This window comes from Crocodylus porosus, unplaced genomic scaffold (assembly GCF_001723895.1).
Source record: "Crocodylus porosus isolate Cpor-Errol unplaced genomic scaffold, CroPor_comp1, whole genome shotgun sequence".
In the NCBI taxonomy this organism is placed as follows: domain Eukaryota; kingdom Metazoa; phylum Chordata; order Crocodylia; family Crocodylidae; genus Crocodylus; species Crocodylus porosus.
In genome coordinates, this window is record NW_017728907.1 from 58,250,826 (window position 1) to 58,263,754 (window position 12,929).

Below are 12,929 nucleotides of genomic sequence, written 5' to 3' on the forward strand. Positions count from 1 at the left end.
TGCCCTGAACTCTGAGTTGCCCTAACTAATGACAGCTTTGTAATCCAGTTGGGAAATAAGCTCAGATCACTGCACTTGAAGCTTGTGAGCTGTAAAACTTCTGGACTGAACTGTTTCTTATGGTCACTTCAATGAGTTCAGAGCAGAATACATGAGGGATGTGGTCATAATTGTCAACAGATTTGTAAATGTGTGTCATTAGTTATGCGCATAATGGAGTTTATTCTAATGAGTTTGTTCATAAGAACACCAGGAGGAGTTGGCCTCTTTGGAGGAAATGAAGAACAAACTTTGCCCATGCATTTTGAAATGCATCGGTGCCACATAAAGGAGCGTGCAGGGTTTCCTTTCTGTTTAATGCACTGCAGATTTCACTTAGGTGAAGTCGATACATCGGGCTAAACCTCACCACAATGGCTACAAGCTCATTTCCTACCTTTGCCAACATTTCTAATGGAGAGATGGAAGCTTTCAGATGGGGAGGTGTTCTCCCCATCCATCACCGGAAACTATCACAGCTCTTTAGATCCACAACGTTGGTATGGAAATACCAGAGGCAATTCATGTCCACATCCTCTCCTGGAACAGAGAGCAGTCCAAGCTGTGGTACCCTGAAAAGCAATGTAACATGGTTGGCTCTGGACACACAGAAGGCAAAAAGTAACCATAAAGCCAACACGATCACCATGGTGCCTTCTTCACTTCTAAGAAGTGGGGAAACTCACATGACAGCGTACATGTAATGGAGCAATGAACCATAAGTAATAATATTAGAGCACTAATTTCATTTTCTAAAGACCCCAAAAAACAGCTATGTCTTTCTTATATCCTACGTCTCAGCCAACTGCATACAAAAATCCCTGGCACATGCCAAGAACTACAGATGGGTCCATTGTAGCACACCCTAATGTTCATTGCAGACACCCAGGTGTTTCAATTTATTCTTGTTTGCTAGCCAGAGACAGGCTTTATGCCAAAGGGAAGGCACAGAACACTTAGACACCGTGATGTGAAGATATATAAAGACAGACAACTAAGAGACAGAAGAGGAGCAAAAGTGAGACGCTACCCACAGCATTGGAAGACTAGTCCAGCATCAACGTTCTTCCTCCCTTGGCTCTGTACTGCTTCCCATCCCAGATGGTCTCATCGCTGGATTATGCGTTAGAGCCCTTTGCTGCATGGACTTGACCCAGGATTAAACTGGCTCCCTGGGGACCTCCTGCCTCCTGCATGTTCTTTAAAGTCTTGTTGATTCGACAGCAGCCATTCATTCACAAGGTGCTAGGACTTGTACAGTTCTGACCATCGTCCTTCTCACACTGGTCTCCCTGGGCTCTCATACGTTGCTTGTAAATTTTACATAAATATAAGTGTCAGTAGAGTGTCTGGACTTTCACGAGCTCATTGTCTTAGCTGCTTTTTTTTAATGGCCTTTGTCCAAAACTCAGGATGTGCAGGTGATACTTAGGGGATTTTGTTATTAAGCAAACATAACAGGTTAATACTATCCTAATTCCTTCCCCCTCTCCCCATCCCAATTTTTCCCTCCCAGGAGCCTACTCTCCTTCCAGCCTAATTTCCTCCCGTTTAATTAATTTTTAGTAATCACAAGTCTAGACACCACAAGCAGCAGCTTCACACCAGGTGACGTGCATAAAACATTCTTGGCCACTACAAGGAGGCACAAAGCAATTTTATGTGCCATGCTGCATGAACCTATAGCGCCCACTGATCCTCATCTCCATGCTGCTGGAAATAGCGTTCCTGATGGGAACTGGTCCATGGTGAAGCAAGACTGTGACATGAAGTCATTCCCCCCCTCTTTTAAGACTTTTTTTTAAGGATTCAAATGAATAAAATATTACCTTTAACTTAACACTCTTTTTCTTAACAGTGGCAGAGGAGGAAATGGCTGTGAGGCACTTGGTGTTATAGGGAGTCACAGTATGTTGGTCATCTCTGGGGACAGTTAGAAAAAGAGGACACTTGAAAGGGAATCTGCCATGGAAAAGAGAGAGGAAGATTTGGGTAGAAAGAGCATATCAGAAATGTGAAGGTAGTGGCACGATCCTTGGGAAAGAATGCATAGGAAACCTGAGCTCTCTCTTGGATGGTAAAAATCACATACTTCCTAACCTGCAGGTAACAGCACAGCAACTCAGAGGAGCTCATTTTCTAACCTATGCATCATATGTGTTGTTTTTTGATACACACATACGTAAATTAATTTTGCATGCTTTTTGCTATGATCCTATTCTTTATGGCTCAAGACTGATCCTGCTTTTCCTCAGCATCATCCAACCCAGCAGGCACATGCACTGCCTCTTGGCAGGCTGAGAAGGACCAAGCACACTGAAGATGAAGTACAATCGATCCAAATACGATGAGCTTTAAATACGGATACTAGACCCGGTAAATATTGAATACTTTCTTGGAGGTTGTGCTCCCTCCCCGCCCCCATCTGGAGCACAGAAAAAATCAAAATATGGTAAACCTGGTGGCCACCTAGCTATTTCTTTTAACATTTAGCTCTTTCAATCTGACTCCAGAAAGAGCAAAAAAATGGTAGTTGAAACTACTTGACAGAAAGGAGAGTCAGTTTGTGTACATATTAGTGAAGTCCTTCTACATCTGGTTACAGAGGATCACTGCTGAAGTCGTGTCGCCCCACCCAATCTGAGGTTTAGCATGGATAGTTAATGAACATGGTTCAAAATGCTCTTTCCTCTTCCAGTTTTGATCAGCTTCATGTCTTCATTTATTAGTATCCTCAAGCAGGACAAGAAGCCGAACTCAGAATGGAAACCATCTCCTGCCAAATCAACTTACACTCTTTAATTGGAAAGGCCAGTCCATACTACACATTATTATTTGCAAACATGTTTGCTTATGCTCATGAGACTGAAAAGTGGAGAAGACATGTCTTTACTACACTCAAAAGGATCAGCTCCTTCCTCATAAAATATGGGCACTTGAGGTTTGGTGTTCTTAAAATCAAAGCAAAACAAAACAAAAGGGGTCTAAGACGATACTACATTGTTTATTAAAGACCCACAATGACATCTTTACTTCAATTAGCAATGAAAAAAAATCTTACATGGTTAAAAGACTGCATCTTAGCTCAGATCTAATGAATCTTTTGAGCAGGTCCAATTACACTTCCCGTTTTCTGATCAATTTGCTGTGTTCACTGATGGCTGTCAGCCAAGACTACCTGAATCTTAAAAGTAATTTTTGTGTTTCTAGCAAGCAAAATAAAACACAGAAATCCACATACTAAACTATATTTCTGAGTTATGAACTAAATTTCTGCCCGCACATAAGATGCCGAAAGACCGGGAGTCCACTTCAAAAGCACTTCCTCTCTCTCTCTCTCTCTCCCCCCCACCCATATTTAAATTAGTAGATTATGTGAAACCCATATTTTATACCTCTGCACAAAAATCTTACAATTGCTTACTAATATTATGCAATGACATAATGCCATTTGTCAGAGTGTGACATAAAGGGATGGACTTTTACTGGTTTCTGATAGCAGGACTATCCACTAATATATTCTTTTTTATCAAAGCCTTCTCAAAATGTATTGACCCCAGTAGATTTCTCTGGTTGCTTAATTATAAGAGAAAGATGACAAGATAGAGGCTTACTGAATCTGTATAAAAGTCCGTTTCATTACAACAGCAGAGCGTTGGTGAAAAGAGGCATGTCAAAAGTGCCAGTCCCAGGATCCTATATAAAAGAACAGGGTTTTTCTGCTAACTAAGCCTAATGGTGGGTACTTGGACTCTGCACAGTGATGTGGGATTGAATCTACTAGCTTACCTTTATACGCCTGGGCACACAATATGCTTACATCAGTATAACGTACATCCGTTCTGTAGGGTGATATAAATTACACTGAGACCCAGAGCAGACAGATGTGTTCCTATCCCACGGAGGTGCATGCAATAGGCAGCTATCACCTCACCACTGGGAGGCAAATAAGACTGTAACGACGGCCTGTTTGCCTTGAGCAAACTGCAGCCCAGGAGAGGCTGCAGACTTATACCAACACAGTTTTACCCCTGATTTCCCCCAAGATAATTCTGTATCAGATCAGAGTATGTGACCAAGGGATGACTGTCATGCGTCCACTCCTTTTTTGCACCACTGTAGACATGTAGTAATGTCCAGCCTCTGTATCAGACGGGGTAGGACTTATTAGCTCCAGGCTAGAAGAGGTATAAAATGGACTTTGATGTCTTTTGGAGGCTAAGGGGAAAATAGGAACAGTAAAACAAAAGCCATCCAAAGTAAACATCCAGGACCCAGACAAACCAGAAAGCAAGCACTGGAGAAGACTGATGTTGTGGTGTTGCTCTTTAATGCTCCCAGTAAATTCAGTCACATAAAAAGGGTAAGCTGAACCACTTGAGATGGATGTATTATGTCATAGGAGCAAGGCAGGAGCTCACACTGTTTATAGCAAAAGAATACGAATGGTAAAAGCAATCAGTACCTTTAATTTTAAGTCTCCAAACTTTGGCACATAGATGCGGATGTAGTAGAGTTTCTGCCTCGGAGAATCTTTGTCTTCTGCTTCTAATGTTACACTAGAAATGACCTTTTTTTCAGCAACTTCAACCTCCAAATCTGCAATCCTGGAGAGACAGAAAGGGAGCTATCAGTGAGAAAGCAAATCCTACAATGGTAAGCTCCTGTGCAATTTTGGACTCAGTAACATTATCTATCTTGCATGGCGGCTACTAATTTCAGAGGCCATATTTTACACAAGTTATATCGTGGCAATGGAAGGCTGTTGGTTTCAGAGCCAGTCAGAAAAAAAGAAAAAGAAAAAAGAAAAGAAATGGCAGGAAGCATCTTTCCATGTCTCTGCCTCAGACCTTGCAGGTCCACCCACCTCATCCCACTCTCCTTGATGTAAAGATGTAGGCAGAAAGTCCCTTCGGGGCTCTCTCAAGTGTGGGGTCACAGCCCTTGGGAAAGGGAAGGCTTGCCTAGGCTGGCAGCAAAGCAGCAGTATTTCTATTAGGCAATTCTGGGCAAAGGAGGAGTTAAAGAATAGGAGTGAAGTAGTTTGATGGAAAAGGTAGTTCACGTATGCAACTTGTGGTAAACACTTGTGGTACAGGTGAAGAGGTTAGACGATGATAATGATGATGAATCTTTAATTTCCTCAGGGCAGGAATGACACTTCCTTTACATGTTTGTCCAGCATCTAGCACAGTAGCACTGTTAAGCCATCTTTCCTGCCCACACTTTGTATCCCCTATCCTTTGTATTTTAAAATAGAGGAAGCAGTGCAACGAGCCCCTCTTCCTTAGATTTAAGCTGATGTCTCAGTCCCTGTCTGATAAGCTAGCTATGGAAAACGAAAACAAGTCACCAAATGGGGAGGAACTTGGGGTGGGGGAGAGTGAACAATACCTGGTTATTTCCCCATAATATTTTTGCATCTCAGAAAAACTGTATTTGTGAAAGTCCTACACCTAGACATCCCTCATTTGTGTGACCATCACTTGCTCAGCATGATACCACGGGGCTCTCTTCACTTGGCAACACCATAGGATGGAGTATTCTTGTTCTTGAGCAATTTCTCCAGTTTATTAGGCATGAACACGCTTCTCTTAGAATCAGGCATGTACAATGTTTATAGCCTATACCTCAAACAAATATTTATTATAGCATCTGAAGGGGAAACCCTAGCCCACAACAGTATATGTGTTTTGCCTTACGTTCTTATTCAGAACCACGGACATACACGTCTTTGCACTGCCTGGCTCTTTCTTGCTGTAAGAAGACCCCCGCAAACCTCCAAAGCTGTTTGGTACCTGGTAACAATGCCATTTCTTGTGTACTGCTTTACGTGACAATAGGAGCCAATTGAACTAGACAGTTCCGAAGTTAAAATAAGTAAGGATTTGTCTACACAAGGAAGTTTGTGCGCAGAAAGCTCAGGAGTGAACTGTGCTTTGGACTAAACACCCCGAATGGATGCTGTGAGCATATACACCCAGAAAGCTGGATTACTTGACTTTCAAAGCAGAGTAAGCAATCTCATGGAACGGCGCTCCTGCAGGGTGTTAGTGCAGAATCAATAGTTTATTGGGAATTCACATCCTAGCTGACTGCTCACTACCTTCCTCTCTAACAAGTCCTAGTGGCAGGTTTCAATTTTATATTTTAAAAACGAAAGTTAGTGCACTAGTGCAGAATCTTAAGTACTGAAACAGTTTTCAGTTGTTTAAAATGACTTTCTTTTAATGCATCCCATCCTGTTTTTGTTTGGCCCCTCAGGCCTTCAAATGGTTGAGTTTTCTTAACTGACAGCTCCTTTTTGTCCACTTTTATGGGTTGTAAGAAGAAGTATGCATGTTGTATACAATTCATACTTATGCTGGTGAACACATACTGCCGGGTTAATTCCGTGATCATCCCTGGAATTATTCCTGTAACTGCTCACCAATGTAAGTGAAGGCTGTAGACCCACAGGCATGGAGAGTAGAAGAAGTGCTTTCAGGTTTCTCCAATTTGGGGGGGAAAAGCATCATCTGACCCTTCCAGACTAAGTACCACAGCTGTAATTTTTAGTATTGGTGCTCATATTTTTGCCTCTCTCCTATGTCCTCTGTGCATAACTTTCATGAAAGTTGACAACTGTGTCATGACAATGAGGGCTTCCTAGGTTTTAGTAAAGCCAGCTTAGGTGTTTGTAAACAGGTGGAAGAAAAAGAGAATCCTAGCAAATCAAGACAACTGCAGGGACACTGCAAGAAGGGGAAAGAATGAAATAAAGAGGACAAGTGAAAGTGGGGGAGAGGATGGATCCTATCCCCAAAGGGCAGGAGTGAAAAGTCAATGTGGTGGGAGATTCCTTTCCTAAAAGAGGCTGAGGAGATGGAGAGGATGAGGAGATCCCAGTCCCAAAGGGTAGGACAGAGGGACAATGTTATATTTCTTGTGCCACTAAAAACAGGATTGGTCAACATTTCCCAGGGACAGGAAACGTACCCTCCCCACCCTCACTTGGGCTGAAGCAGCAAAGCCAGCAGCTTCACCTGGCATCTTCAATCTCATTCCTCTCTTCTTCCATGTCTCAAAAAGGCTGCAGTGGCACTGGCTTTCCTGCCAAGGTTGTTATCACTTGAGTTGACTGGGGATTAAAGCACACATGAGTATGCAGCAAGGCTAGGATACTCAAAAAGCCTGAGCCTGAAATGATTCAATCTTTGCAGGTTTGTCTAACCTGGATAGGCTGAATCAGTTTCTAACTGCAAAGACATTCCAGAAATGCAGGCACATGCCTGCAGTGGCTCAGGCTAGAAGCTGGGGTGTGCTAAAGCAGCCTTCCCTTCCTTTCCACAATGCTGAGCTGAGTGGGGCATGGCCAGGCCCTTGCAGGATACTCTGATTAGTGAGGGGTTCTCCTCCCCTTCTCTGACCAGCCCAGCAGGGAATTGAAACAGTGTTTATCACCCCTAACTCAACATATAACACCCCATTAAGAAAACAACAGAGGACAGTCATTCCATAAACCCAAATCAGTTAAGTCTGATACTACATTCAACCAGATTTACCTCAAACCAGTTTCAGTCATTTTAAAACTGGTTTATGTGCACTGAACATCTGTTTTGTTACAGATTTAAACCGGTTTCTGATCCTTAAACCAGTTTATGTGTAATGTCTGTCCCTAGCCCTAGAGGCTACAATTTCGTATGGCCCTTTAACATGTATGTGGCCATGATTTGTAATGAAACCTGTCCTGGGCTTGCTCCCACTCTCTGCTCCCTCCTACGCTACAAGAAGCTCCAAATTCTGGGCCCCCACCCCATGAGAGCTGTTTGACCAAAGGCCAGCCCTGATTATATATGGCACTCATGTACCATGAAACTTCAGATGTTACATTGTGACATTTAGGGGATCGGTAAATCTCTATTGCCCCAGGGCTCCATAACCTGAAAGTCAGGGATGAAAGGTCAGCAATATTTCCCTCGTAGAAGAGAGACTTTTGTGCACTCTGCCCAGACAAGCCCAAGAGGAAATACTGCCAGAAAACAGGGATGCATCTCTGTTTTGTAACTTTTCATTGTTTACTACTTCTCTGAAAATTTTAAAAATACACACAGGATGCTCTGGGAATGTAGCCAAAGGCATTTCAAATGGGCGGAGTGTCGATACCACACTCCACACACCAGGCTGCTACTTCTCTCTAAAGGAGAACCTGAAGTGAATTTGTGAAAACCTCCCCTAACAAAAACATCAGCAAGAAGCCCCCCGAATCTAGAGAATTTTCAGTGTATTTCCTTTTAGTGATTTGACTAAGCATGTGGATTTTTGCTTTGGGACAGAAATAAGGCACTTATTTACATGTAGAGAAACAAACAGAAATTTTCTATGAAACTATATATTTTTTTGAATCTGAAAATTATGACTTCTAAAAAAAAATTTTAAAAAAGTGCCCAGGGAAAAGGGATATTTTTGAAGGAATTTCCTCTGCCAAAAAATTTAGGGGGAAAATTTTGGAAACAAATGGTCAAACCGACTCTTTCACATCTGTCACACTTAAACCATGGAATCATCCTTTATTTTTCTGAATTTCAAGCCAATAAATGAAAAAAAACTGTCCTTTACACTATGTTCCTCCCATCCAGTTTGGCTTTGTACAAGACTTTCACACAAGTCTTTTAAACCCTGATTTAAAGTCTAATGACTTCAGTGGACTTACTTCTATGTCAGGCCTACATTGCCCCACTCCCATCCCATTCCCCTTTGACCAGATAATATTAATCACATGAAAGGGCACAATAGCTTGCTTGACTGGACGCCAGATTGCTTTTCCCTTTTGGAGCCAAGACAGGGTTTTGAAACCCAGTTTCCATGGGGTAAAAAAAGACTTGATCCGATTGAAGTCAGTGGAAATACTAACACCGACTTCACCAGAGTGGAATCAGACACTATCTGCTAAAGAACATCTATATTAAACTCACGGTGCTGTGGTCAAAAGGATTAATTTGCCAAAGTGCATTTGGGAGAATGCTTCTACCCATTTACATTTTCACAGACTTCTCGTCACACTTTTAGCTTCTTTTCTACCTTGGAGATCTGAAAACAACAGCAGAGTCTCCCAATGCCTGAAGAAGGGCACTTGTGCCCAAAAGCTTGCAAACACCGTTTTTTCCAACTATTTAGTTGGTCTAATAAAAGATATCACATCTTCCCAAAGAACCCTGCTTGCCTTTGGGAGAATGAAAAATTTGTCGCAGACAAAAATCAGTTGCGAGGGTGAAGAAGATGGAAAAAGGGTAAAATCCTAATGTAAGCCAAATCAATGAAAGTTTGACTATTGATTTCAATATAGACTGGATTTTGTTCAGTGTCCTCAAAAAGCACTGTTTTATATATGAATGCTTTTCACTGGATTATTTTTAGTCTGTAACGGCTTTAGCTGAAGTCTGGCTCAGGCTGCAGTCCAGACATGTTGCTGTGCCAGCAGCAGGTACGTTTCTTCTACCCATGAAATTATTTATTTAAAATGTTCACAATTAAAAAGAAAACAGGTTTTTTCTGTCCACAGTGGGTGGTTTTTTTCTTAAGTCATTTTGCATTGAATGTCACTTAGACAGCTAACCTGGAAAGATGAGGGATTTCATCGTTGACTGGCATGATGTAGATGTAAAGTGTCCCTTGGACTGTGTGCTTGCCATCTGTCAGCTTCATGGTAAAACTATCCTCTAGGCTTTCTGTGTCATCATGCATGTACACTAGCATCAGTCCTGTAGGAGGGGGGGTGGAAACCTGCACACCGAAAACTTAGAGCACAGCAGTCAAGTCATCTTCAAAAGGACATCCCAGTTCTCAAGATGCCGGTGATAATCTTTAAAGGACTCTTCCAAGTGTTGTACAGCACCTAAAACAAAGGGCCAACCCTGTCCCAAAGAGCTTGCAACATAAGTAAATGGCAGCAGCACTAGGCTAAAGGAATTTGCCTTTTAACTATTATGATTTCCCAGCCAAGGTCCACTTAGCTCCATTACCCTCCTTTTGAAATGCATGATGGAAACAGTATAGAGGACAGATCCAATTGATGTATTCAGGATTTTGAAATATTTCAATGGAGCATGCTCACCATCGGCGATGCTGCTCCTGAGAGCCCTGCTGGACATTGTCCCTGGACATCCACACCTGAGGGAACTGGGCTGGGCCCTTTGTTTCTGGCTACTAAGAGTCTGGCTCACCAGCACACTTGCATTTTGTTCCTATCTAAAAAGAGGCATGTATAGCTAAGTACATTTAAATAACTGAAAGAACCATTTAGCTTCTACATTTTTGCTGAGAAGAAGAAATTAAGGTAATACTGGAAGCAAATTTTCCAAAGAGTTCAAACACCTGCCATATATCTTGCTTCAAGCAGTAAGCATAGGTACACACATCAAGCAAACAAATCACATTTGAACTCTAAGATTCAACTATTGGAATAGCGTCTCAAGGGTCCTGGGAGACATTCAACATCAACTGTAACGCCACTGTTAAAGGCACTTTGATTTATTACAATCAATTTAATCTGTGTATAAAACTTGAGATTTCTTTTCTCCCTCTTTAAAGACCTTTCTTTACAGAAAAGAGATTGATATTTCAGTTGGTTCAGTTTACGGAATTGACTGGAGGTTTTTTTTAAATTTAAATGAGGTCTTTTCAGATTTTAAAACACACGCTTTTTACATTAGTGTTAGCAGTTTCTCAGCTCAAACCCAAACCGTTTGTGGGTCGCTGGGGTGCCAAATAGCCCCCAGCCCTGAGCCATTTCCTCTCCACACCGCTCTCCGTCTTTTCACTTGGCAAGCATAAGACACAGATGCCAAGCTGTGGAAGGTATTTTTCTGCTGCATCTGGTTCCTTAGCAGAGTCTACAGGCAGTTATGTTGGCAGCTTCAGAGATGCCTTTGGGTCCATCACATGCTTAAGCTACTGGCTGAACTGGCCAGTTCTCTTGTACATCATTTTCCTTTGGCCCAGATTGTGTTGCAAAGGGATGAAATTGTACAGACTTTAAGAACAAGCTTTTGTGGAAATCGTCCATGGAAGCTGAATGGAAGCACTTGTGTGTTCAGAAAAAAAAAAGGTGGCAGGAGGGAAGAAGATGGGGGAAGATTGTACAATTGTTCCCTTATGCTTGCAGAAAACCACAAAATGCTGTTAATGTTCAAACAAGCCAGAGAGTCAATGTAGTACATATGCATTACAGTCCGAGTGACTAGAAGGCCTCAGTTCTTTCTGTTGCAGTAGGAAGTCCCCAGCTCAATTTGCACAGAAAGTATTCAGGAGACTGCAATTCAATCTCCTTTCTCAAGGCTGAAAAGCTTAAACAAATACTGAGCTAGCTGCAATGAACTGTGGCTTCCAGCAGAGGACATCCACAGCTCATGCAATGGAAATCCAGTGGTAATCAGAGGCAACCACTTGTATTGCAAAGCTGATAAATGAAAATTATTAAGCATTCAGAACCTAGGATCTGACCCCAGCCTTTTAAAAACTGCATTCAGTAAAGACAAAACATCCTGTGAACGGAGGGCCACATTCCTCCTGAACAGGCCACAAGAGTGACTGTAATTAAGCCAAGCCTCATCACAGCGCGTTAACACCACGAGACCAGAAGAACATTTTGTTTGCGTGCAATCATATATAATCCATGCAGCCCTGATGCAGGGGAAGTGTACAGACAGGAAAGCCCAGTGAAGGGAAGCTGAAGTTCCATTACTCAAACCTGGCCTGAGCCCGGCCAAGGAAAAGCTGTGAATCTGTTAAGTCTTGATGAAGCACTGCTGAGTTCAGCGACTTGTCCCGACTGATGTCTCTGCCATAGATCCCATTTAATATCAATCCATGAACAGGAGGGCTAGCAATGGAGAAAGTCAGCACATCCTGAGGGACATCCAGATCTTCAGTATTCAGAGTCCCAAGTCCCATCACACAGAAGTCACCTCCCATTATCTAGAAGAAAGTAGAGGGAACGGGGAGGGGAAGGGAAGGCACATCTTTAGGTACTGCCGAAAGGGAGAATTGAGTACTAGAGTGAAAGATACTGGAGACACCTATACATTTCCTAAGAGACTCCTCTGAAGGCTTTTAGTGTTGAAAGACAGAAAGATGAGCGTTTATACTGGAAATTGTTTATAAAAATTATTTCTGGAGACCAGATGCACACGAGGGAGAGAATGCAAGATTTGGACAAGCTTTTTTATCCAGGGCTGATTCAGATAGGCAGGCAGTTTCAAGGGGCCCCAGGACACAGTAGAGCACAGCATCTGATTTTTATTACTGTCCTTAAATAGATTTATGTGGGCTCCTTCCTCCAGATAGATGGAAGTTGGATGACTCCACAGGTGTCAGATTTGCCTGCACTGCCTTTATGCAGGGAACTCGAGATTTTATCTGGAATGAAAAGCCTATTTGTATTGTATGATCTTTCCCCCCTCACAGCATACGCACCTTTAAAAAGAAAATACCGCATGTACTTGTTTTGCATTAAAAACAAAATTATAATACAGTACAAAGCCAACACTTTTGTTCATGTGTAGGTTGTCTATCTCAATGTCATGAAAAAGCAAACAACTGTGTCTAAGCAGGTCATGTACTACGTTACATAATTCAATGGGTATATCATTTGGACTCTATAAGTAAACGATTTTTTTTTTAATCTTCTGACTGGGACAATGCAAGCAAACTGGTGATCCTGAGGAAATGACTTTATTTTGCTGCAACTAGAGAAAGCCTCACTAAATGTGAAGTGGTGTTTGTTCTGGTTAGTTGTGTTACTGGAGTGGAACTGGACTTTTATAAAAAAATACCTTTGTGCAGCAAATTCTCTCATAAAGGACCATAACAGAAGATTATTTCCAACAGGCATGTTGGAGGCATTTACTGTA

General features: G+C 42.1%; 1 pseudogene; it reads right to left on the reverse strand.

Annotated features, from left to right (window-relative positions):
* LOC109307019 overlaps positions 1-12,929 on the reverse strand; it is a 75,175-nt pseudogene that overhangs the window by 18,435 nt on the left and 43,811 nt on the right.